This window comes from Oncorhynchus masou, chromosome 29, assembly GCF_036934945.1.
Source record: "Oncorhynchus masou masou isolate Uvic2021 chromosome 29, UVic_Omas_1.1, whole genome shotgun sequence".
Classification (NCBI taxonomy): domain Eukaryota; kingdom Metazoa; phylum Chordata; class Actinopteri; order Salmoniformes; family Salmonidae; genus Oncorhynchus; species Oncorhynchus masou.
The window spans coordinates 50157321-50183537 of NC_088240.1; positions in this window are offsets into that span (position 1 = coordinate 50157321).

The following is a 26217-nucleotide window of genomic DNA, read 5'->3' on the forward strand; positions in this document are numbered from 1 at the left end:
ATTATGGTCAATGGTCAAAATAAGATCAGTCTTTACATGGCTAAAAGAAAATTAATATAACATATACTGTTTTCAGGAAACTCACTCTACATCCTTAGATGAAGTTACGTGGAAAAACGAATGGGGTGGTGAAATAATTTTCTGTCATGGACAAAGGAACTCAAAGGGTGTGATGATATTAATGAACAAAAATTTCGATCTGAATGTGCAAATAGTCAGGAAACATTCGCAAGAAAGGTGGATCCTTTTGAATATGAAAGTGGATGAAAAAGGGCTCATTAATCTATATGGTCAAAATCAGGATGATCCATACTTCTTCAAAAACATTTTACCAATTTATTGAACTTACAGGCAACGCATGATCTAATTATTAGAGTAGGAGACTATAACACAGTGTTAAGTACCTCAATGGACCGTAAAGGTAATCACTCTACAAACTATCATCACCGTGCCCTTTTATGGAAATCACAAATATTATGGACACATTAATCAAGCTAGTTGTCTTGACTACTTTCTTGCCTCTTTCTCTCTTGCATCAAAGGTTAAAACAGTTTTAACAGGAGACTTAATGCGATTGGATCATCATCTAATTGGCATTCACATTACTCTTATAGATTTTCCACATGGACGGGGATATTGGAAATTTAATCAAAGTTTACTGGAGGATAACTTATTTTTTAACTAAGATTAATTCAAAGTCTCTCTCTCTTTCAAACAGGCATTGCAGAGCTGGCGACAATTTCAATTTCATCCCCCTGAAAAGATAGAACAAATATTACAACAAATGTTATGGCTGAACTCAAATGTGCTGGTTGATAAAATACCTGTATTTATGGGAAATATGTTTGAAAATGGTATTTTGTTGTTAAATTATATTGTAAATTGCAATGGTAGAGTTACTGTATGTCATTCATGGAGTCATGGAATCAGAATTGTACGGGAAGGTCTGCTCAATCCAAGAGTACAACCAATTGATTACAGCATTACACCAAAAATGGAGGAGGCAGGTGGCAGCGGGAGGAGGTAGGGAACTGGTCTGTCTGCCCAATATAAAGGATCTAAACTGGCGGAGGAATATAAATAGCATGAATAGGAACGTATACCAGTTTCATTTGAGGACCAGGATGTTGACAACTGTCAGCAAAGGGTGTGGCTAAAATAGCCGAATCCACAAATGGAATGGGTATCCACATTATTTTATCCTTTCCTCATTTTTCTTCTCTCCCTTGTTCCCTTTCTTTCACTTCTCACGAAAACATCTGTAGCATCCGAATGGTTTGGCCTACCTGTAACGGTTCTCTTGAGGTGAAGGATAGGCGGACCAAAATGCAGCGTGGTGGTTATTCATGTTTAATATATAAAGACACTATACATGAATAAATTAAAAAAACAAGAAACATGAACACTCAAAACAGCCCTATCTGGTGCAAACACAGATACAGGAACAAACACACAGTGAAACCCAGGCTACCTAATTATGATTCTCAATCAGAGACAACTAATGACACCTGCCTCTGATTGAGAACCATACTAGGCCGAAACATAGAAATACCCAAATCATAGAAAAACAAACATAGACTGCCCACCCCAACTCACTCCCTGACCATACTAAATAATGACAAAACAAAGGAAATAAAGGTCAGAACGTGACACTACCAAATATTATGACCCCTCTATGGAAAGACTCTCACTAACACGATGGCTTCTGACTGTCGTGTCCAAACAGTTTAGGTAATAAACTAATATGACCCTTCTATGGAAATGTGAGTATCTCACGAACATGTACATGTTGGTTGTTTTGCTCTAGAATTCCCACAAGCCTCACAAGACTAGTTTGAAGATGACGCATTACTGGATGGCCACCATTTCACAAGCCCTGACCAACTTTACTATTTTGTGATTATTTTCTAATTTATTTTTACTAAATGTTTTACATCCGAAAATATTGACAGTTACTTACCCAATTCCGACCTCCACCTCAACTCATCGGTCCTGGGCTCTCTCTGTAATTCCGACCAAATTTTCGGGCCACTCAAGAGGAAACATCAGCATCACAGAGGCAAGAGAGGGGGGATCCTGGTGAGATGAAGGCAAAGCGAAAAACCGGCCAACTCTTCCCTCCATTTTACTGGCATATGTACAGTCTCCCGATAATAAGATAGATGACCTTCGATTGCGGATTTGCAACCAACGGGACTCTCGAAACTGCAATATTCTTTGCTTTTTTAGAAACATCACTCTCGGACAGCACACCCCCGACTGCTATTCAACTCAATGGATTCTCCATTCATCGGGAGGACAAGACAGTTGAGTCGGGGAAATCGTGAGGAGGAAGGGTTTGTCTCTCCATCAACACCAACTGGTGTTGTAATTCCAGAGCGGTGGATGTGTCGACCCACTGTTCACCCGACTTGGAATGCCTGATGGTTAAATGTCAACCCTTTTACCTCCCGTAACCAGTTTTCAACTTTAATCGGACTGCTGTATAAATTCCACCTAAGGACAATAAAAATATCAGGCTGGCTCTTAACCTCTCTGGGATATGTGGGATGCTAGCGTCCTACCTGGCCAAAAGCCAGGGAAAATGCAGAGCACCAAATTCAAATAAATTACTATAAAAATCAAACTTTCATTAAATCACACATGCAATAAAGCAAACACTTGTTGTGAATCCAGCCAACATGTCAGATTTCAAAAAGGGTTTTCGGCGAAAGCAAACAATGCTATTAGCTGAGGATTGCACCTCCGTAAACAAAGAGAGAAACCATATTTCAACCCTGCAGGTTGCGACACAAAACACAGAAATAAAAAAATAAGGAATGCCTTACCTTTGACAAGCTTCTTTTGTTGGCACTCCAATATGTCTCAAAAACATCACAAATGGTTCTTTTGTTCGATTAATTCTGTCAATATATATCCAAAATGTCAATTTATTTGTTTGATCCAGAAAAACACCGGTTCCAACTTGCTCAACGTGACTACAAAATATCTCAAAAGTTACCTGCAAATTTTGCCAAAACATTTCAAACTACTTTTGTAATACAACTTTGGGTATTTTTTTACGTAAATAATCGATAAAACTGAAGACAGGATGATATCTGTGTTCAATAAAGGAGGAAAACAAACTGAAGCTAGCTTTCTGGTCACGCGCCTCTATCTAACAGTACACTTCAAGTGATCCTCGTTCAAGATGGCCGTACTTCTTCATTACACAAAGGAATAACCTCAACCAATTTCTAAAGACTGTTGACATCCAGTGGAAGCAATAGGAACTGCAAGACAGTCCCAATGAAATTGTGTTGAAAAGAGAGTAGCCTCCAAATTACAAAAATCTTAATGATTTGTCCTCTGGGTTTCACCAGCTAAATAAAATAAGTTCTGTTATACTCACAGACATGATTCAAACAGTTTTAGAAACTGTTTTCTATCCAAATCTACGAATAATATGCATATCTTATCTTCTGGGGATGAGTAGAAGGCAGTTGAATTTGGGCCTGCACTTCATTCGTTAACAAGGCTATAAACAATCAGGAAAACCTACACCCAGAGGCTGCCTTTCTGGTTTCTGGCAATTTTAATTTGGCGTCGCTAAGACATGTGATGCCTAACTTCAATCAACACTTCTCCAACACCGCTAGGGGCGATAAAGTCCTAGACCACTGCTATTCTACCCACAATCAATTATACAAGGCCTCGGCATTCGACAAATCCGATCATGACTCCGTACTCTTGCTTCCTGTTTACGTGCATAAGCTGAAATGGGAAGTACCCGCGATTCGCTCTGTTGAAAAATGGTCACCAGAATCAGAGGTCATGCTACAGGACTGCTTTGCTAGCGCTGATTAGAATATGTTTCGAGATTCTGATGATAACATTGATGAGCTAATCACCTCTGTCACCAGCTTAATTATTAAATGCATCGACAACGTTGTACCCATAGTGAGGGTTTGCTGCTTCTCCAAACAAAAGCCCTGGATTTACTACGAGGTTGGTGCTAAAGTAAAGAAAAGGGCTACCGCACACAGAGCTATCAAAGACAACCCTGATGCTACGGCAGAGAACAGGAATAAGTACAAAAGTCCCGCTAAAAACTCTGCAGAGTCATCATATGAGCTCATGAACAATTTAGAAATAATGGGGAATCTTATTACACAGGTTCCGACGTGACAGCGGCTACAGTCCATTACGGATTACAAAAGATGCCTCTCTATCGACGTGAGAAGGGTCAGGTCAACACCCGCAAGGTCGCGGATCCGACGGTTTTCCAGGGTACGTTCTCAGAACATGTGCTCAACAGCTGGCAGGCATATTCAGGGTAATTTTCAACCTCTCCTTGTCTCAGTCTGTGATCCCCACAAGCACTCTTGTGGGGATCATCCTACAAACCCTAAAGTTTCATGCCACAATGACTACCTCCCTGTAACACTCACTTCTGTAATCATGAAGTGCTTTGGAGACTGGTTATAGCACACATTAAGTCCACCATCCCAGCCATCCTAGACCAAATCCAATTTGCATACTGCCCCATCAGATCTATAGATGACCCAATCTTAATTGCTCTCCACACTGCCCTCAACCACCTAGATAAGCGGGATCATCAATAAGGGAACATAGCTTTTACCTGGATTCACCTGGACAGTCTATGTCATGGAAAGAGCAGGTGTTCTTACTGTTTTGTGTATTCAGTGTATACATTATATTATTATTATTATATATATTCAGCTCTGCAGTCAGATCATTAACCCTCTGCATCACCAGGGGAAAACTGGTATTGCGAGGGTTTTTCAGTCTAATATGGTCAATCAGGACACAGAACACAAGTTAAAATGTTCCCATCCTCTTCATATGCTGTGTGCTTGTAACACTGTAGTTTTAATGTTATTTCTTCATTACGTATTGAAAGTCTTATGAAATTTTATTTTAGTTAAATACAGATTCCTTTAAATAGTGTATATTCTTGTGTATTCATACGCTTCCTAATATTGATACATGCATGTATTAATCTAATTAGCATAATATGAAAATCTGTCAGTTTAAGCAAGATATGGTTTTATTTTCTGAAGGTCTGGAAGAATGGAGGTAGTTTTGTACCAACAAAAATAAGAGGTGTGGAGGTGTCCAAAATAAGAGGTGCCCAAAAATATATATACATTTCTCTGAGCTTTCTTATATCTCCTAGATTTAGGCGAGACACTAAAACCGTATTCCTTATTTTTTGACTGTCTTTTTTGCCATTTATGAATGTGTTATTCAACACAATTTTTAATGTGCTGCAGTACTCAAGGCCAAATGCAATATTTTATCAAAAACTTTTAAAATATACACTACTCTTCAAAAGTTTGGGGTCACTTAGAAATGTCCTTATTTTTGAAAGAAAATCACCTTTTTATCTATTAAAGTAACATCAAATTGATCAGAAATACAGTGTAGACATTGTTAATGTTGTAAATGACTATTGAAGCTGGAAACAGCTGATTTTTAATGGAATATCTACATAGGTGTACAGAGTACCATTATCAGCAACCATCACTCCTGTGTTCCAATGGCACGTTGTGTTAGCTAATCCAAGTTTATAATTTTAAAAGGCTAATTGATCATTAGAAAACCCTTTTTGCAATTATTTTAGCACAGCTGAAAACTATTGTACTGATGAAAGAAGCAATAAAACCGGCCTTCTTTAGACGAGCTGAGTATCTGGAGCATCAGCATTTGTGGGTTCGATTACAGGCTCAAAATGGCCAGACACAAAGAACTTTCTTCTGAAACTCATTAGTCTGTTCTTGTTCTGAGAAATGAAGGTTATTCCATGTGAGAAATGGCCAAGAAACTGAAGATCTCGTACAATGCTATGTACTATTCCCTTCACTGAACATTGCAAACTGTCTCCAACCAGAATAGAAAGAGGAGTGGGAGGCCCCGGTGCACAACGGAGCAAGAGGAGAAGTACATTAGAGGTTCTATTTTGAGAAACAGATGCCTCGCCTCACAAGTCCTCAACTGGTAGCTTCATTAAATAGTACCCACAAAAAACAGTCTCAAGATGACCAGAGAAGAGGCAACTCCAGGATGCTGTCCAGTGTCTGTGTTCTTTTGCCCATCATAATATTTTATTTTTAATTGCCAGTCTGATATATGGTATTTTCTTTGCAACTCTGATAACTAAATTATCCACGTTATGACCATCTTTAAACAATTGTAATAACTCAGAAATTGTGTTCTGTGTGCTGATTGACCACATTAGACTGAAAAAGCCATACCAGGTCACAGCTATATCCTGGTTGTGCAGAGCTGAAGATTGCAGGTTCAAACCTACATATGTTTTCTTTGCATTTAGTTTTTTTATAAAGCTGTGAAATTGAGCCTCCATTACACACTACTAAAAGAGACGATGTCTTTATTTTTTGTCCAGAAGTATAAAACCAGTCATGAATGCAGCATTTTAACAAAGTTAAAAAAAGAAAACATTGTCTAAAAATTGCCAGCCACACGTTTTATTTGTCATGATCTGAAAAGATCATCACCTTAAATATGGGCTCAGAAGTATGTAGCATACAGTGCATTTGGAAGAAAAAAAAACTTCTCCCATATTTTATTACATAACAAACTTGTTCTAAAATGTATTAAATAGTTATTTTCTCTGGTCAATCTACACAAAACACCCCATAATAACAAAGTAAAAAAGATTTTTAGATTTTTTTTGCAAATGTATTAAAAAAACTAAATGGAAATATGGCATTTACATAAGTATTCAGACCCTTCAGTACTTTGTTGAAGCACCTTTGGCAGCTATTACAGCCTCAAATCTTGTTGGGTATGATGCTTTAACCTTTGCACACCTTTATTGGGAAGTTTTCTCCCATTCTTCTCCGCAGATCCTCTCAAGCTCTGTCACGTTGGATGGAGAGCGTCACTGGACAGGTCTTTCCCGAGAATGTTCGATTGGGTTCAAGTCCGGGCTCTGGCTCGACCACTTTAGGACATTCAGAGACTCATCCCGAAGCCAGTCCTTTGTTGTCTTGGCTGTGTGCCTAGGGTCATTGTCCTGTTGGAAGGTGAACCTTCACCCCAGTCTGAGGTCCTGAGCACTCTGGAACAGGTTTTCCTCAAGGATCGCTCTCTACTTTGTCTGTTCATCTTTCCCTCGATCCTGGCTAGCCTCCCAGTCCCTGCCGCTGAAAAACATCCCCACATGATGCTGCCACCACCATGCTTCACCATAGGAATGGTGCCAGGTTTCCTCCAGACGTGACGCTTGGCATTCAGGCCAAAGAGTTCAATCTTGGTTTCAACAGACCAGAGAAATCTTGTTTCTTATGGTCTGAGAGTCTTTAGGTGCCTTTTGGCAAATTCCAAGCCGGCTCTCATGTGCCTTTTACTGAGCTGTGGCATCCGTCTGGCCACTCTAAAATAAAGGCCTGATTGGTGGAGTGCTGAAGAGATGGTTGTCCTTCTGGAAGATTATCCCATCTCCACAGAGGAACTCTCGAGCTCTGTCAGAGCGACCACCGTGTTCTTGGTCACCTCCCTGACCAAGGCCCTTCTCCCCCGATTGCTCAGTTTTGCCGGGCAGCCAGCTCTAGGAAGAGTCTTGGTGTTCTCTTCCAACTTCTTCCATTTAAGAATGATGGGGGCCACTGTGTTCTTGAGGACCTTCAATGCTGCAGTCTTGTTTTGGTACCCTTCTACAGATCTGTGCCTCGACAGAATCCTGTCTCGGAGCTCTACGGACAATTACTTCAAACTTATGGCTTGGTTTTTGCTCTGATATGCACTGTCAACTGTTGGACCTTATACTGTATAGACAGTATATAGACAGGTTTGTGCCTTTCCAGATCATGATGATCAATGGAAACACAATGCACCTGAGCTCAATTTTGAGTCTTATAACAAAGGGGTTTTGGCTTTGTCTTTATGGGGTTTTGTGTGTAGATTTATGATGTATTTTTTATTTAATCAATTTTAGAATAAGATTGTAAAGTAACAAAATGTGAAAAAAGTCAAGGGGTATGAATGCTTTCGAATGCACTGTATGGAGAGTGATACTCAGTAATGTTTTGTATTGGAATCGCCCCAAACAAAATACCTTATATTCGAGACAAAATATTAATTGCTTTGCCACATTTTTTTCTGTATTGCTTTAGTGTCTTGTTGCAAACATGCTTCATGTTTTGGAATTTTTGTTTTTCTGTACAGGCTTTCTTCTTTTCAGTGTTGTGTTTTGTCCTATATTTTTATTTAATTTATTTTTAATTCCAGCCCTTCCGCGCAGGAGGACTTTTGCCTTTTGGTAGGCCGTTATTGTAAATAAGAATTAGCTTTAAGCTGACTTGCCTAGTTAAATAAAGGTTAATTAAAAAATGTAAAATGATGCTTCCAGAGTGGCACAGTGACGTAGTGGTCTAAGGCACTGCATCACAGTGCTAGCTTTGCCACTAGAGATCCTGGTTTGAGTCCATGCTTTCCGCAACCGGGAGACCCTGGGGGCGGCGCACAATTGGCCCAGTGTCGTCTGGGATAGTTTTCTCCTATCACAGCCATGATTTATTTAGCCCTTTTTCTCCCCAATTTCGTGGTATCCAATCGGTAGTTACAGTCTTGTCATGTCGTTGCAACTCCCGTATGGACTCGGGGAGGTAAAGGTCGAGAGTCGTGCGTCCTCTGAAACACAACCCAGCAAAGCCAAAATGCTTCTTGCCACAATGCCCACTTAATCCGGAGACAGTTGCAACAATTTGCCGGAGTAAACACTGTACACCTGGCGACCGTACATTGCGCCCTGCCGGCCAAACATGCATTGCACCCTGCTCGCCACAGGAGTTGCTAGTGTGCGATGGGACAAGAACACCGCTGCCGGCCAAACCCTCCCCTAACCCAGACGACACTGTGCCAATTGTTCGCCGCCCCATGGGTCTCCCATTTTTTTCCTGCAGATTTTCCTGCAGTTTGGTGAGAATGTTGTTGTTGGTACTGTCAGTCATGAAAGGATTACGCACCCTGTCAAGTTTGGCAGACTTGTTTTCAATTTCAGGGAAGTAGGAGTTGAACTCACTGTTGAGTTTGGATAAATGTAAGCTAAGTATTTGCATAGGAGCTCTGTCAACATCACCTTTAGAAAGATAGAGGTCAACCTGCTGGAAGCAACTTATATCTTCACATTTCTTCTCCCAGAGTTTGATCTTCATGAATCCACACACTTTATCATGCATGTTTAGAATGTGTGTGTCTTTACCTTGCAGAGTTAGTCAGGTTTTCAGTTTGCTGAACACATTAGCAAGATATGCAAGGTGGGCGACGCAGTCTGTGTCCTTGAACATGCCACAAGGAGGTGTGAGTGCTCAGACAGAAAATCACATACTTTGGAACGCAGCTCAAACAGCCTCTGTAGCATTTTCCCTCTGGATAGTCAACGGACTTCGGTGTGAAGAAGTAGTTGCTGGTGCTCAGTCCCAGTGGCATCACAGAGCATTTCAAACAGTCACTGATTCACAGGCCTAGCCTTGATAAAGTTAATCACTTTCACTGCGTCAATCAAAACATCACTTAACTCAGGACTCATTCTCTTGCTGGCCAATGCCTCCCTGTGAATGATACAGTGGTTCCATTCAACATCAGGATTGACCTTCTTTATGGAGGCAATTAATCCTTTCATTTACCCAGGCAATGATGTAACACCATCCATGCACACATTAACACCGGATTTCCAATCCAGATTGTGCTCTGAGAAAAAGCTGTCAATAACTTGAAACACATCCTCACCTGTAGTTCATCCCGTTTGCTCCTTACAGAACAGAATGTGCTCATTCATTTCCCAAATGTCTCTGTATCACACAAATGCAATCAACTAGGCTTCCCCACTGACATCAGTCAATTTGTCTAACTGCAGAGAAAATAGTTTAAATTTTCCACCACTTGATCGACAATATCAGTGCCCATGTCATCCATCCTATGACACACCCTGTTATTTGACTTCAATGCATCAGCTGTTGTTTTATCAATCGTAGTTTCTGCAAGGAACAGCTGCAGGCACTCTATCGCACGAAGCAAAGGATGAGTGCACTTGGCTAGCAGATGCTCAACCATTGAGCAGGCGGGCGGGTAAAGGCCAGGTATGCAGAGCAATGTGCACGCACTGACACGAAGGTAAAAAAAGGAGGCCTGTAAATATAAAATAAACTAGAGATTTCACATCAGAACCTCAGTAAATGTTTTCCTGCCTCTTAAGTTTGAAATAAATAACAGATTAAATAACAGAAAATAATATATTTATTTTTGAAAATCTTCCAATGTACCTCCTGGGGACTGCCCACATACACCCAGGGGTACGCGTATCCACGGTTGGGAAACACTGTAATAGATATAGGACAGACACTTCAAAATTGTATTCCTCATGAATTATTTTTTGACTGTCTTTTTTGCTATTCATGAATATGTTACCCAATGCATTGCTATGGGCTATAATAATATTAAGGGCCAAATTCAATATTTTATTAAATATTATATATATATATAAGGGATCCTATGACCATCTTAAAACAATTGCAGTTGGTGCTGAAAGGGAGAGGAATAGATGGCATTCCGAAATGTATTCATATTTTCTGATCCCATTCTCTCTATGTATTATATTGAGTATGTCGACAAAATTCTAATTAAAGGTACACCGTATTTTAAGGTCTGGATTAAGATAAATGTACTGAAAACCCCATTGAATGAAAAATATACAATAAAATCTGTTGGCCAGCAACTGGGAGGGTTTTCAGCAGTTGAATGAAATGTATTCAAAGTGCATAGTAGCCACACCTGCAGAACGCATTGCGCGATTAAAATTAAGGTAAGTCTGAATACCAAATACTTGTTATGTTACAGCCTGAATTTTTGTCATTGGCCTACACACATAATGTCAAAGTTGGAATATGTTTTTAGAAATGAATTAAAAATGAAAAGCTAAAATGTCTTGAGTCAATAAGTATTCAACCCCTTTGTCATGACAAGCCTAAATAAGTTCTTTAGTCATAATGTGCTTAACAAGTCACATAATACGTTGCATCTGTGTGCAATAATTTTGGTCAACATGATTTTTGAATGACTACTGCATCTCTGTACCCCACACATTCAATTATCTGTAGGGTCCCCAGTTAAGGTGTGCATTTCAAACACAGATTCAACCACAAAGACCAGGGAGGTTTTCCATGCCTCGCAAAGAAGGACACCTATTGGTAGATGGGTAAAAGAAACAGACATTTAATATCCCTTTGAGCACGGTGAAGTTATTTTTTACACTTTGTAGTGACTGGGTGTATTGATCCACCATCCAAAGATACAAGTGTCCTTCCGAACTCAGTTTCCGGAGAGGAAGGAAACCGCTCAGGGATTTCATCATGAAGCCAACGGTGACTTTTAAACAGTTACAGAGTTGAATGGTTGTGATAGGAGAAAACTGAGGATGGATCAACAACATTGTAGTTACTCCAGAATACTAACCTAATTGACAGAGTGAAAAGAAGGACATAATAAATTTTTCCAAAACATGCATCCTGTTTCCATCAAGGCACTAAAGTAATATTGCAAAAAACGTGGCAAAGCAATTCACATTTTGTCCCATATACAAAGTATCATGTTTGGGGCAAATACAATGCAACACATTACTGAGTATCACTCTCCATATTTTCAAGAATAGTGGTGGCTGCAACATTGCTTGTAATTGTTAAGGACTGAGGGAAATGTTTAATGGATTTGAGCTAAGCACAGGCAAAAACCTGATTCAGTCTTGTATCCACCAGACACTGGAAAATGAATTCATCTTTCAGCAGGACAACAACCTAAAACACAAGGCTAAATCTACACTGGAGTTGCTTACCAAGCAGACAGTGAATGTTCCTGAATGGATGGGTAACAGTTTTGACTTAAATCTACTTGAAAATCTACGGTAGGACCTGAAAATATTTGTATAGCAATGATCAACAATCATTTTGACAGAGCTTGAAGAACATTGAAAATAAAAATGTTGCGCAATCCAAGTGTGGAAAGCTCTTAGTGACTTACTGACTTCATTATGAGGCATTGTATGTAGTAGATGGGTGAGAATTATTTTTTTTTAAATTAATTTTGAATTCAGGCTGTAACACAACAAAAAGTGGATAAAGTCAAGGGTGTGAATACTTTCTGAAGGCACTGTATATTACGTACAACCTTCCGAAAAGCAAGAGATCGGTATGTGTGATGGGGAGAAACTGAAATGTTTTTTTGTCCATTGTGTATTTCCATTTGCTGAATTTTTTAATAAAGCCGGAAATAAAAGAAAAAGGGTGATGTATAATTAAATAATAAAAATATTTAGCTCCAGACAAATAGCAAATTCTAATAAAATCAAATATTATTTGTCATGTGTGCCAAATACATGTGAATTGATTACTTTTACAAGCCCTTAACCAACAATGCAGTTTTAAGAAAATACAGTTAAGAAAATATTTACTAATTTAACTAAAGTAAAAATTAAAAAAGTTACACAATAAAACAACAAATAATGAGGCTATATACAGGGGACATCGGTACCGAGTCAATGTTCGGGGATACAGGTTAGTCGAGGTAATTTGTAAATGTAGGTAGGGGTAAAGTTACTATGCATAGATAATAAACAGTGAGAAGGGAGGGGGGAGGTGCCAATGCAAATACTCTGGGTGGCCATTTGATTAATTATTCAGCAGTCTTATTGCTTGTGGGTAGAAGCTGTTAAGAAGCCTTTTGGACCTAGGCGCTCCGGTACCGCTTGCCGTGCGGTAGCAGAGAGAACAGTCTATGACTTGGATGACTGGAGTATTTGACAATTATTCGGGCCTTCCTCTGACACCGCCTAGTATATAAGTCCTGGATGGCAGAAAGCTTGGCCCCAGTGATGTACTGGGCTGTACACATGACCCTCTGTAGCGCCTTATGGTCGGATGCCGAGCAGTTGTCATACTAGGCGGTGATGCAACCGTTCACAATGCTCTCTATGCTACAGGGGTAGAATTTTTTGAGGATCTAGGTCACCAGGCGGCTCGTTATGGTGCACACCTGTCACCATCGTTACGTGCACCTGCGTGTCTTCAGACTCATTTTGACTCCATCACTTTCCTAATTACCTTCCCTATATTTGACACTCCCGTTGGTTCCTTCCCTAGGCGTCATTGTTTCTGTTTCTGTTTCTTGTCTGTGCGTTGTTCGTGTTTCTTGTTTTGTATTATGTTCCATTTATTAAAACACTCACTCACTGAACTTGCTTCCTGACTATCATCGTTACAGAATGTTGCCTCACCTAAGGGAATCACCAGGGAGTGTTTTTTGTTTTGGTGGGAATCACGTCTTGTCTGGGAGCCGCTACAGGCCCTCATGCCTCAGCCGGATCGCCAGGCTCCCCTGCTACAGCTGACTTGTCTGACTTTCATTCCTTCACCGGATCGCCAGGCTCCCCTGCTTCCACCGGCTCGTCAGGTTCTCATGCCTCTGCTGGATTACCAGGCTCCCCTGTCCAGCCAGTCTATTAGGTTCCCGCGCCTCAGCCGGTGACAAATTCCCATGCATCAGCAGGGGTGACAGGTCCGCTCCTGATCCCCGGGATCGTCCCTTTGTATGTCATGTATGCTCTCTACGGCACTCTAGGTCGCTATGCTCCTGCATCTCAGTCGGACTGACAGGTTTCCCGCGCCTCAGCAGAGATGACTGCTCCGCACCTGATCCCCGGGATCATCATTTTGGTCGGCGTCCTGCAGCTGGAGCCACGTGTCAGGGAGGGGGTACTGTCACGTGTGCTCCCTCTCCGGCCTCTAGGTCAGCAGGCTGCTCATTATGGAGCACACCTGTCACCATCACTACAAGCACCTGCATGTCGTCAGACACACCTGGACTCCATCACCTGCACTCCATCACTCCATCACCCTGATTACCTTCCCTATATATGTCACTCCCTTTGGTTCTTTCCCCAGGCACCATTGTTTCTGTTTCCGTTTCTTGTCTTTGCGGTGTCCGCGTTTCTGTTTCTTGTCTGTGCGTTGTTCGTGTTTCTTGTTTTGTATTATGTTTCAGTATTTTATTAAAACACTCACTCCCTTTAACTTGCTTCCTGACTCTCAGTGCACGTCGTTACACCCATGCTAAATCTTTTCAGTCTCCTTAGGGGGCAAAAAGGCATTGTCGTGCTCTCTTCGACTTTCTTGGTGTGTTTGGACCATGATAGTTCGTTAGTGATGTGGACACCAAGGAACTTGAAACTCTCGACCCGATCCACTACAGCCCCTTTAATGTGAATGGGGGCATGTTCGGCCCTCCTTTTCCCATAGTACACGATCATCTCCTTTGTCTTGCTCACGTCTCTGACCTCCTCCCTATAGGCTGTCTCATTGTTGTTGGTGATCAGGCCTACAACCATTGTGTTGTCACCATGGTGATGGAGTCGTGCTTGGCCACGAAGTCATGGGTGAACTACTGAAAACTGAAACAAAAAAATTGGTGGTAAATACCAATTGTCTCTACCAGGGGCATGCTTGAGGTGGTCTCCGACAGCTCTGCGTATGTCCTGTTCTGTGGCCTTGCCGTTCTACTTCTTGACTACTCCGGTAATACTGTAAGAAACATTTAGTTATATTTTATAAAACATGTAGCATCCATGGCCTCCGTAAGACCTAGCACTTAAATGTGACTTCTGTCATCCGATGACTCCAAGCTGGATTAGGCATGGATGCACGATAGTCACATTGTTCTCGCATTAGGTTCAGATCTGCCAGGATGTGTTCGGAATTTGACATAGATATCGGTGGACAATTTGCACTAATGTAAATACACATAAATGATGGAACATATTCCCTTTTGTTTATGAGATGAACCCCTATGGTGACAAATATTTACCAATATTGACCTCTCACATCACTGGCTGTAGAAGTGTTCTTCCTAACCAGTCCCTCAACAGCTTTCTGACTGAGCTCCACCTTTACTGGGTCCTCCGAGGAGAGGAATGGTGAATCACTAAAACAATACAGAAATACACTACGGAAAAAGAAGGAACAGCATGTCAGAAATCAGCTCAATGTAATTGAAGAATCCATAGACTCTAACCACTTCTGGGAAAATTGGAAAACACTAAACAAACAACAACACGAAGAATTATCTATCCAAAATGGAGATGTATGGGTAAACCACTTCTCCAATCTTTTTGGCTCTATAACAAAGAATAAAGAGCAAAAACATATACATGATCAAATACAGATCTTAGAATCAACTATTAAAGACTACCAGAACCCACTGGATTCTCCAATAACATTGAATGAGTTACAGGACAAAATAAAAACCCTCCAACCCAAAAAGGCCTGTGGTGTTGATGGTATCCTCAATGAAATGATCAAATATACAGACAACAAATTCCAATTGGCTATACTAAAACTCTTTAACATCATCCTTAGCTCTGGCATCTTCCCCAATATTTGGAACCAAGGACTGATCACCCCAATCCACAAAAATGGAGACAAATTTGACCCCAATAACTACCGTGGAATATGCGTCAACAGTAACCTTGGGAAAATCCTCTGCATTATCATTAACAGCAGACTCGTACACTTCCTCAATGAAAACAATGTACTGAGCAAATGTCAAATTGGCTTTTTACCAAATTACCGTACAACAGACCATGTATTCACCCTGCACACCCTAATTGACAACCAAACAAACCAAAACAAAGGCAAAGTCTTCTCATGCTTTGTTGATTTCAAAAAAGCCTTGACTCAATTTGGCATGAGGGTCTGCTATACAAACTGTTGGAAAGTGGTGTTGGGGGTAAAACATACGACATCATAAAATCCATGTACACAAACAACAAGTGTGCGGTTAAAATTGGCAAAAAACACACACATTTCTTCACACAGGGTCGTGGGGTTAGACAGGGATGCAGCTTAAGCCCCACCCTCTTCAACATATATATCAATGAACTGGCGCGGGCATCAGAAAAGTCTGCAGCACCCGGCCTCACCCTACTAGAATCTGAAGTCAAATGTCTTTTGTTTGCTGATGATCTGGTGCTTCTGTCACCAACCAAGGAGGGCCTACAGCAGCACCTAGATCTTATGCACAGATTCTGTCAGACCTGGGCCCTGACAGTAAATCTCAGTAAGACCAAAATAATGGTGTTCCAAAAAGGTCCAGTCACCAGGACCACAAATACAAATTCCATCTAGACACTGTTGCCCTAGAGCACACAAAAAACTATACATACCTTGGCCTAAACATCAGCGCCACAGGTAACTTCCACAAAGCTGTGAACGATCTGAGAGACAAGGCAAGAAGGGCATTCTATGCCATCAAAAGGAACATAAATTTCAACATACCAATTAGGATTTGGCTAAAAATACTTGAATCAGTCATAGAGCCCATTGCCCTTTATGGTTGTGAGGTCTGGGGTCCGCATCACCAACCAAGACTTCACAAAATGGGACAAACACCAAATTGAGACTCTGCACGCAGAATTCTGCAAAAATATCCTCAGTGTACAACGTAGAACACCAAATAATGCATGCAGAGCAGAATTTGCCGATACCCACTAATTATCAAAATCCAGAAAAGAGCAGTTAAATTCTATAACCACCTAAAAGGAAGCGATTCCCAAACCTTCCACAACAAGCCATCACCTACAGAGAGATGAACCTGGAGAAGAGTCCCTAAGCTAAAGCTGGTCCTGGGGCTCTGTTCACAAACACACCCTACAGAGCCCCATGACAGCAGCACAATTAGACCCAACCAAATCATGAGAAAACAAAAAGATAATTACTTGACACACTGGAAAGAATTAACAAAAAAACAGAGCAAACTAGAATGCTATTTGGCCCTACACAGAGAGTACACAGCGGCAGAATACCTGACCACTGTGACTGACCCAAAATTAAGGAAAGCTTTGACTATGTACAGACTCAGCGAGCATAGCCTTGCTATTGAGAAAGGCCGACGTAGGCAGACATGGCTCTCAAGAGAAGACAGGCTATGTGCTCACTGCCCACAAAATGAGGTGGAAACTGAGCTGCACTTCCTAACCTCCTGCCCAATGTATGACCATATTAGAGAGACATATTTCCCTCAGATTACACAGATCCACAAAGAATTCTGAAAACAAATCCAATTTTGAAAACTCCCATATCTACTGGGTGAAATTCCACAGTGTGCCATCAGAGCAGCAAGATTTGTGACCTGTTGCCACGAGAAAAGGGCAACCAGTGAAGAACACGCACCATTGTAAATACAACACATATCTATGCTTATTTATTTTATCTTGTGTCCTTTACCATTTGCACATTGTAAAAACACTGTATATATATATAATATGACATTTGTAATGTCTTTATTGTTTTGAAACTTCTGTATGTGTGATGTCTACTGTTAATTTTTATTGTTTATTTCACTTTATATATTATATACCTTACTTGCTTTGGCAATGTTAACACATGTTTCCCATGCCAATAAAGCCCCTTGAATTGAATTGAATTGAATTGGTGGGGAGAGACGGAGGGATGGAAGGATCAATTGATCAATCATTTAACAAGTCAGTAAAATAAAGAGAGTGTTGATAAGCTTAAATGTCCCTCTCCCACCCATGAAGAGACCTATATATTGTATCTTACCCTCCAGAAGGTCAGTAAGGTAGTGAGGCGGTGCGGCTTGGCTATTTCCTGGTCAGTAGGGGGTGAGCGAATCACCACTGGTTCATACATACACTGGTCAGGGACATAGAGTATAGTTAATTTAACACTACTATAGAGAGAAATAGAAATGGTATATTTTGATAAGGACTAACTCTGCCATGATTCGTTGGACAAAGCTTACAGGGAAATGAATGGTGTTTTGTACGGTTTTTGGATAAACTACGTAAAAATAAGGTTTATGGTATACACAGGAGATCTTATATGTTTTGTTCTATGAGATAATCATCATCAGCCAACATCAATTTGTGAATTTTGAAGCATTTTATCTAGTCATCAAAAGCACATAAAGGCTTCACAATTCATAAAGGTCATGTTAACTGACTGAACTCTCACAGAATCTCCTAAGCCTGTGTTAACCTCAGACCTTATTTTTGGCATTTATCCCAAACCATATTCTTTCCCTATAGGAATGGCTGAACCAACCAGAGGTAACTAATTTCCATTTTTTAGGACTACAAACTGGTGATTTCTATACCATGCCTTCTTAACTGCCCTTGGGAGATGAATTAAGTTGTAATGATTTGAATTAAATAAACAACATTATGTTAATAAATGTAGTGTATAACAAGAGGTATTACAGAGGTTTATAGGTTTGATTATGATAATCTCTTACCTATCCAGCTCTGAGTGTAGGTCAGCTCCTGATTTCTGGGCCACTAAAGCAGTCTGGGGTAGTACTGCCTGACAGAGTACAGTCTGCCCTTTGACATCTTGAGGAAAATCCAATCTGTCATCAATGAGTGCAGCTCCTTGGTCTCCTTATTCTGAGGAAAAGAAACACTGAATACACACCCTTCACTGTGAACTCAATACAAGGGATCCATAGCCTACTGTAAGGGTACACCTCAATAGTCTACAGTGACTTTCTCTATTTTCTTTCTTTCATTTGCAATGATGTGAACAACAGATAGATAAAAGCATTGTGGTATTTGTTTTCACCCGCCCAGTTCATTCAGATTAGTATGAGCACAGAACAGAATATAGTGACAGTGAGCCACTTCAGACTATTGAGACTCACCCAGAGGTGCCATACTGTACTGTACCTGGAATTTGAGTTTGGCTCCGTTGCTGTCCATGCAGGAGCGGACAAACTCCCCCACCACCATGCCCCTTACACGCACTACACTGCTGTCCAGGTGGCATCTCTCCCAGCATGAATGGAAGCAGCTCTGACAGGGGAAAGGACTTAAGGGTCGTGATCATTAGGCACCAAACAGAAGAAAACAGACTACAACAAGGCTGGACTACATGTACACGTACCATAACAAAACGCTCAGTCATTTTCCTATGATTTTTTTTAATTGAATTTTCAGACAGTTTAGAAAGTAGTGTGAACAGCTCTGATAGTGTGACACAATACTGTGCCGTTGTGTCGGGGGTGTACCTGAGCGTAGCTCCTGTAGGTCTGCATCACTCAGTAGTCCCACACACAGCAGCAGAGCTGCACACATAGAGATGCTGCTCACATAGAGCTGCTGCTCCAGAGGTGGTTGGCCCAGGCTTGGCACAGTGACCGCAGCACCTGGACACACACGCACACGCACAGTCACACACACAATCACAGATAATCAATACATGTGTATTTATGGCAATGTTGTTGATTGTCTGTGTGACTGTGTGTGTTCAGCTGCTGCTATCATCACAACACTAAAGACTTAGTTATACACTCACCTGTATAAGCAGTGGCCTCTCCCTGTCCTGAGCCAGGTAGCCCAGACGAATCCTTGAAACACAAGTCTGAGAATGAATTTTATGATTTCATGCTATAACAGAGGCTTTTTCAATTCCAACAATGATAGATTGAATAGACGCATAGTACAGAATGAACGACTGACTGACTGCCAAGTTCACCATCAGTTCACCGTCTCACCTCAGGCTTGTATTGAAGCAGTAGCAGTTTATGGGCCTTTTTGTTCTACAACACCAGAAACCCCATGATCCTGGACTTCTGTCGGACCTAGAGGAAAAATAACACTTACCTTATGAGAGAAATGGGACAAGGGTGCAGACAGTTTGACACCATTTTATAAATAACCATTTTATAAATAAATACCCTGTGTAACAGCCCACCAACACCATCTTGATATGTGCAAAAATGGCAAAATATTGGAAAAACTGTTATTCTGATATTATCCTACTATGACACTTAACATTTATGACACTGGAATGACAGAAACATCAATAGCTAGCTATTACAGTTGTTACTCAGCAATAAAGTGAAGTGCATCACAGTCTAACAAAACTCTGGTAAGGAAACTAATTTTGTTATTGCATGTGTCAGTGGGAATGTGCACAAACACATGCACACACAGAGAGGGGGTGAAAGTTGAAACAAAATTTGGACCTGATTTATGATTTTGCGCACATAAAATATGTTTGACTAACTAACCAATACAAATGGTTCGGTAATCAAACATATCACGGCAGAAAACTGTGTTCTGGCACACAAACAGGAGGTCAATTTAGCCAACCTCATTCCCTCTCTTAGCGCCATATTAAGCCCCTCTTACGAGCTAGCTAGCTAACTATGAGAGTTGGATAACTACAGTAAACAAATTAGCTAGTCAGTAAACCAGCTAGCTATGCTTTCTCATCTTGTTTACTAGTTAAGTAACTTAACATCTGACTGCAGGTGATGTTAGCCTGTAACGGCGTTCTTCGTTTGTCGAAAGAGAGTCGGACCGAAATGCAGCGTGTTGGTTACTCATGTTTTTAATAGAACAAATGACGATACATGAAATAACAAAAACAACAAACGGAACGTGAAAAACCTATACAGCCTGTCTGGTGAACACTAACACAGAGACAGGAACAATCACCCACGAAATACAAAGTGAAACCTAGGCTACCTAAATACGGTTCCCAATCAAAGACAACGAGAATCACCTGACTCTGATTGAGAACCGCCTCAGGCAGCCAAACCTATGCAACACACACCCCTAATCAGCCACAACCCCAATAACTAAAAAACCCCACTAAGAAATACAACAAACATAAACCCATGTCACACCCTGGCCTGACCAACTAATTAACTAAAACACAAAATACTAAGACCAAGGCGTGACAGAACCCCCCCTAAGGTGCGGACTCCCGAACGCACCTCAAAACCATAGGGAGGGTCCGGGTGGGCGTCTGTCCATGGTGGCGGTTCCGGCTCGGGACGTGGACCCCACTCCATAAATATCATAGTTCCTCCCCTTCGCGTCCTGGGATGATCCACCCTCGCCGCCGACCATGGCCGAATAGTCCTCACCCAGAACCCCACTGAACTGAGGAGCAGCTCGTGGCTGAGGGGCAGCTCGGGACTGAGGGGCAGCTCGGGACTGAGGGGCAGCTCGGGACTGAGGGGCAGCTCGGGACTGAGAGGAAGCCCAGTACTGAGAAGAAGCCCAGCCAGGCAGTTGAATCCGGCAGATCCTGGCTGAGTGGCGGATCTGGAAGAGTCTGGTTGACTAGCAGATCTGGAAGAGTCTGGTTGACTGGCAGATCTGGAAGAGTCTGGCTGAATGGCAGATCTGGAAGAGTCTGGCTGACTGGCAGATCTGGAAGAGTCTGGCTGACTGGCAGAGCTGGAAGAGTCTGGCTGACTGGCAGATCTGGAAGAGTCTGGCTGACTGGCAGATCAGGAAGAGTCTGGCTGTCTGGCAGATCTGGAAGAGTCTGGCTGTCTGGCAGATCTGGAAGAGTCTGGATGACTGGCAGATCTGGAAGAGTCTGGCTGTCTGGCAGGTCTGGAAGAGTTTGGCTGTCTGGCAGATCTGGAAGAGTCTGGCTGACTGGCAGATCTGGAAGAGTCTGGCTGACTGGCAGATCTGGAAGAGTCTGGCTGACTGGCAGATCTGGAAGAGTCTGGCTGTCTGGCAGATCCTGGCAGACTGACGGCACTGGCTGCTTCATGCTGACTGACGGCTCTGGCTGCTTCATGCTGACTGGCGGCTCTGGCTGCTCCATGCAGATTGACAGCTCTGGCAGCTTCTTGCAGACTGACAGCTCTGACTGTTCCATGCAGACTGGCAACTCCATGCAGACTGGCAACTCCATGCAGACTGGCAGCTCCTTGCAGACTGGCAGCTCCTTGCAGACTAGCAGCTCCTTGCAGACTAGCAGCTCTAGCTGCTCCATGCAGACTGGCAGCTCCTTGCAGACTGGCAGCTCTAGCTGCTCCATGCAGACTGGCAGCTCTGGCTGCTCCATGCAGACTGGCAGCTCCTTGCAGACTGGCAGCTCTAGCTGCTCCATGCAGACTAGCAGCTCAGGCTGCTCCGAACAGGCAGGAGGCTCCGGCAGCGCTGGAGAGGAGAAAGGCTCCGACAGGACAGGAGAGGCGAGGCGCACTGTAGGCCTGATGCGTGGTGCTGGCACTGGTGGTATTGGGCCGAGGACACGCACAGGAAGCCTAGTGCGGGGAGCTGCTACCGGAGGGCTGGGGTGTGGAGGTGGTACTGGATAGACCGGACCGTGCAGGCGCACTGGAGCTCTTGAGCACCGAGCCTGCCTAACCTTACCTGGTTGAATACTCTCGGTTGCCCTGCCAGTGCTGCAAGGTGGAATAGCCCGCACTGGGCTATGTAGGCGAACCAGAGACACCGAGCGCAAGGCTGGTGCCATGTAAGCCGGCCCAAGGAGACGCACTGGAGACCAGATGCGTAGAGCCGGCTTCATGGCATTTGGCTCGACGCTGAATCTAGCCCGGCCGATACGCGGAGCTGAAATATACCGCACCGGGCTATGCACCCGCACTGGGGACACCGTGCGCACCACTGCAGAACACGGTGCCTGCCCGGTCACTCCAGCCCCCCGGTAAGCACAGGGAGTTTGCGCAGGTCTCCTACCTGGCGTAGCCATACTCCCTGATAGCCCCCCCCCAAGAATTTTTTGGGGCTGATTCCCGGGCTTCCATCCACGTCGCCGTGCTGCCTCCTCATACCAGCGCCTCTTCGCTTTAGCCGCTTCTAGTTCCTCCTTGGGGCGGCGATATTCACCAGGCTGAGCCCAGGGTCCTTTTCCGTCCAGTTCTTCCTCCCATGACCAATTCTCCAAATGGTGTAGCCTCTCCCACTGAAGCTGCTTCTGTTGCCTCTCGTGTAGCTCCTGCCTGTTAACACGCTGCTCGGTCCGTGTGTGGTGGGTGATTCTGTAACGGCGTTCTTCGTTTGGCGAAAGAGAGTCGGACCGAAATGCAGCGTGTTGGTTACTCATGTTTTTAATAGAACAAATGACGATACATGAAATAACAAAAACAACAAACGGAACGTGAAAAACCTATACAGCCTGTCTGGTGAACACTAACACAGAGACAGGAACAATCACCCACGAAATACAAAGTGAAACCCAGGCTACCTAAATACGGTTCCCAATCAGAGACAACGAGAATCACCTGACTCTGATTGAGAACCGCCTCAGGCAGCCAAACCTATGCAACACACACCCCTAATCAGCCACAATCCCAATAACTAAAAAACCCCACTAAGAAATACAACAAACATAAACCCATGTCACACCCTGGCCTGACCAACTAATTAACTAAAACACAAAATACTAAGACCAAGGCGTGACATAGCCAGAGTAGTTAACATGAATGTTAGCCGCTAAAGAAAAAAATGTTTGCTAACATACGCTAGCTACATAACTAACATTAGTTTGAAATATGTGCACACACCAATGACTAGCTAATAACCAGCAGTAGCTAGCTAGCTAGGTAAATACATTTGTCCAAATCATTGTTCTCATCTCCCCTTCTTAGTGGCTTCTTTGAATCTGCTGGCAACTCGCGTGTTATTAAGTGTATAATTTGCGACATGTTCCAAGTTGTCACAGGGAAATGTGCGATGGATACCTTCATTTGTGAAAAATGTATTAACCTTGATGCAGCTAAAGAAAGGATTATTACTCTTCGTGAAAAAATAAAAATTGGACCAAGCGCCTTGAACTGAATAAGAATTCCATGAGACTATCGACTATCTTTAAACGCTTCCTATCAAAACATACAAGAGGATCATAATGCGACCTTCCTGGACTATGATCAATTTCCGCTGCTGCACCCCTCTACTAGCTAGAACCAGAAAATGGCTGCTCGTTGTTCAACTCCAGGTGAGTGTGAATTGTGTGTTGGAACCGTGTCCGGACTTAAGACTTTCGATTCGCTTTGAGCCCTTGTATGAGCTGCATTCTTGGTGCTTGGGTTTTCCCTCCACGGCTGTGGATGTCCCTCCAGATACCTCTCCCTGTCCTAGTCAATCAACTGCCTGGGCACAGCCTGGACCAGCGAGGCCTCCCGTGCTCTCTGGATCAGAGCTCTGTCCCTTTGGCTGGTGTAGCCTGCACGAAGCCGGCATCTCAGCAGCCCTCTTCTCAGGTGAGTTTTGTGGCTCTGACTTTGTGTTGTCCTGGGGCAAAATTTTAGGATATCACCATGTTGCTTCCCGAGGCTGTGCGTTAGTCACAGGGGGCTGATACCGTCATGGTTCATGTGGAGTCGATTGACAATATGAAGGGCAGCTCAGCAAAGTTGAAGAAGGATTTTAAATAATTGATTGGGTCACTACTTGACACCAACAAATGTACCATAAAATCTGTCCCTCTGCCCTCCTTAAATGGTAGCATTAAAAGGTTCAGCAGATTTTTAGCCCTCCATAACTGGCTACAAGACCATTATAGCTCTGTGGATGCAACATGTATTGATAATTTCGATACCTTCGGGAAACAACTCTCGTATTATAAGGAGGATGGGATCCACCCAAATAATTTGCGTTCCTGGATCCTTTCACAGCATTATAAGGCTGCGTTGAGACAATGACTTAACCTGAGCTCATTTAATCCCTACCATTGTGTCGCTGAGTGTTCAAAAAGCTTCAGCAAATGTACATGATCCCAGGGGCATTGGAAGACACAATGCAAGTAACGTTATGCATGTCCCTCTAACTTCCCTGAATGCCTCTGCTGATCCTACAGCTATGGTATGCAGTAATCATATACTGTATCTATGAAGCAGAGTTATACTGTTAGCACTGAGGTAGTGTGCCCTAGCAGGAAGTCCACTGTGTGCAACTCACCCTGCACTAACATAAATATCATTTGCATGTCTACCTCTGCTAAGCTTCCAAGTAAAGCAAGAAAAACAGAAAAGTGTTAAAAATAGCCCACTTTAACATATGTAGCTTAAGAAACAAGGTTCATTAATCATATTCTGACAATCTCTGAAACTCACTTAGATAATACTTTTGATGATACAGTGGTAGCAATACATGGTTATAAGATATACAGAAAAGACAGACATGCCAAATGTGGAGGTGTGGCTGTTTATATTCAGAACTACATTCCTGTAAAGATTAGAGGTGATCTCATGTTATACTGTTGAAGTAATATGGCAACAGGTTAATCTGTCTCACCTAAAGCCCGCTCTGGTGGGAAGCTGCAAATGTCCACCAAGTACTAACAGTCAGTATCTGGAAAACATGGGTGAAATGCTTGATACTGTATGTGATATCAACAGAGATATTTTCTGGGTGATTTAAATATTGACTGGATTTCATCACGCTTTCACACTCAAGAGAAAGCTTCAAACTGTGACTTACATTTACATTTAAGTCATTTAGCAGACGCTCTGACTTGTGCCGGTAAACTGGTTAAGGTTATCAACCTACCAGGGTAGTTACAAACAGCACAGGAATTAAATAGCATTTTATTTAACCTTTATTTACAAAAAACTTTTACAAGAAAGCCCTGTACACGTTACAATAAAAACAGAATATTTAAATAACATACACGTGAATAAAACAATATAATTCAGCACAATAAACAAAAATAAACATTTAATACAAGCAATCACATTGAACTCAATCAATAATTTATACTGCCTGAGTGGCACCAGAACATCTGACTGCAGTGAACTCTGCTGATTGTTCCACAAATTCTGGGCAAAAAAAACAAAAAGTAGATTTTCCCAAGTATGTGGTGTGTCTGTGTTATCCATTCCTGTTTGGTAACTTGTGATTCTTATCTTAATTAATGATGTTACATACGTATAGGGGAAGTTTCTGTAAGATTGCTTTGTAAATAAATAAAAGAGAATGCAGCTCTCTTCTTATAGACAGAAAGGTCCATCCCACATTTTTATTCAGACTACAATGATGAGTCCTAAAATTGTCCCGTGATAAAACAAGTTGCTGTGTGGGCATCAGTCCGCGGTGACGGCTCTGACCCCACTCCACCTTAGTCTTGGCCCACTTAGGTGGCGCATTAGGAGCGGCAACCCTTGCCGCCGACCTCGGACTGGGGACCCTTGTAGCGGGCCCAGAATAGATGGGTGACTCCGGCAGTGCCGGACAGGTGGGAGATTCCGGCTGCGCTGGAGTGAAGGGTGGCTCCGGCAGCGCCGGAGTGACGGGTGGCTCCAGCAGCTCCTGACTGACAGGCGGCTCTGGCAGCTCCGGACAGGAGGGAGACTCTGGAAGTGCCGGACAGGTGGGAGAACCTGGAGGGAGGAGACGGAGAGACAGCCTGGTGT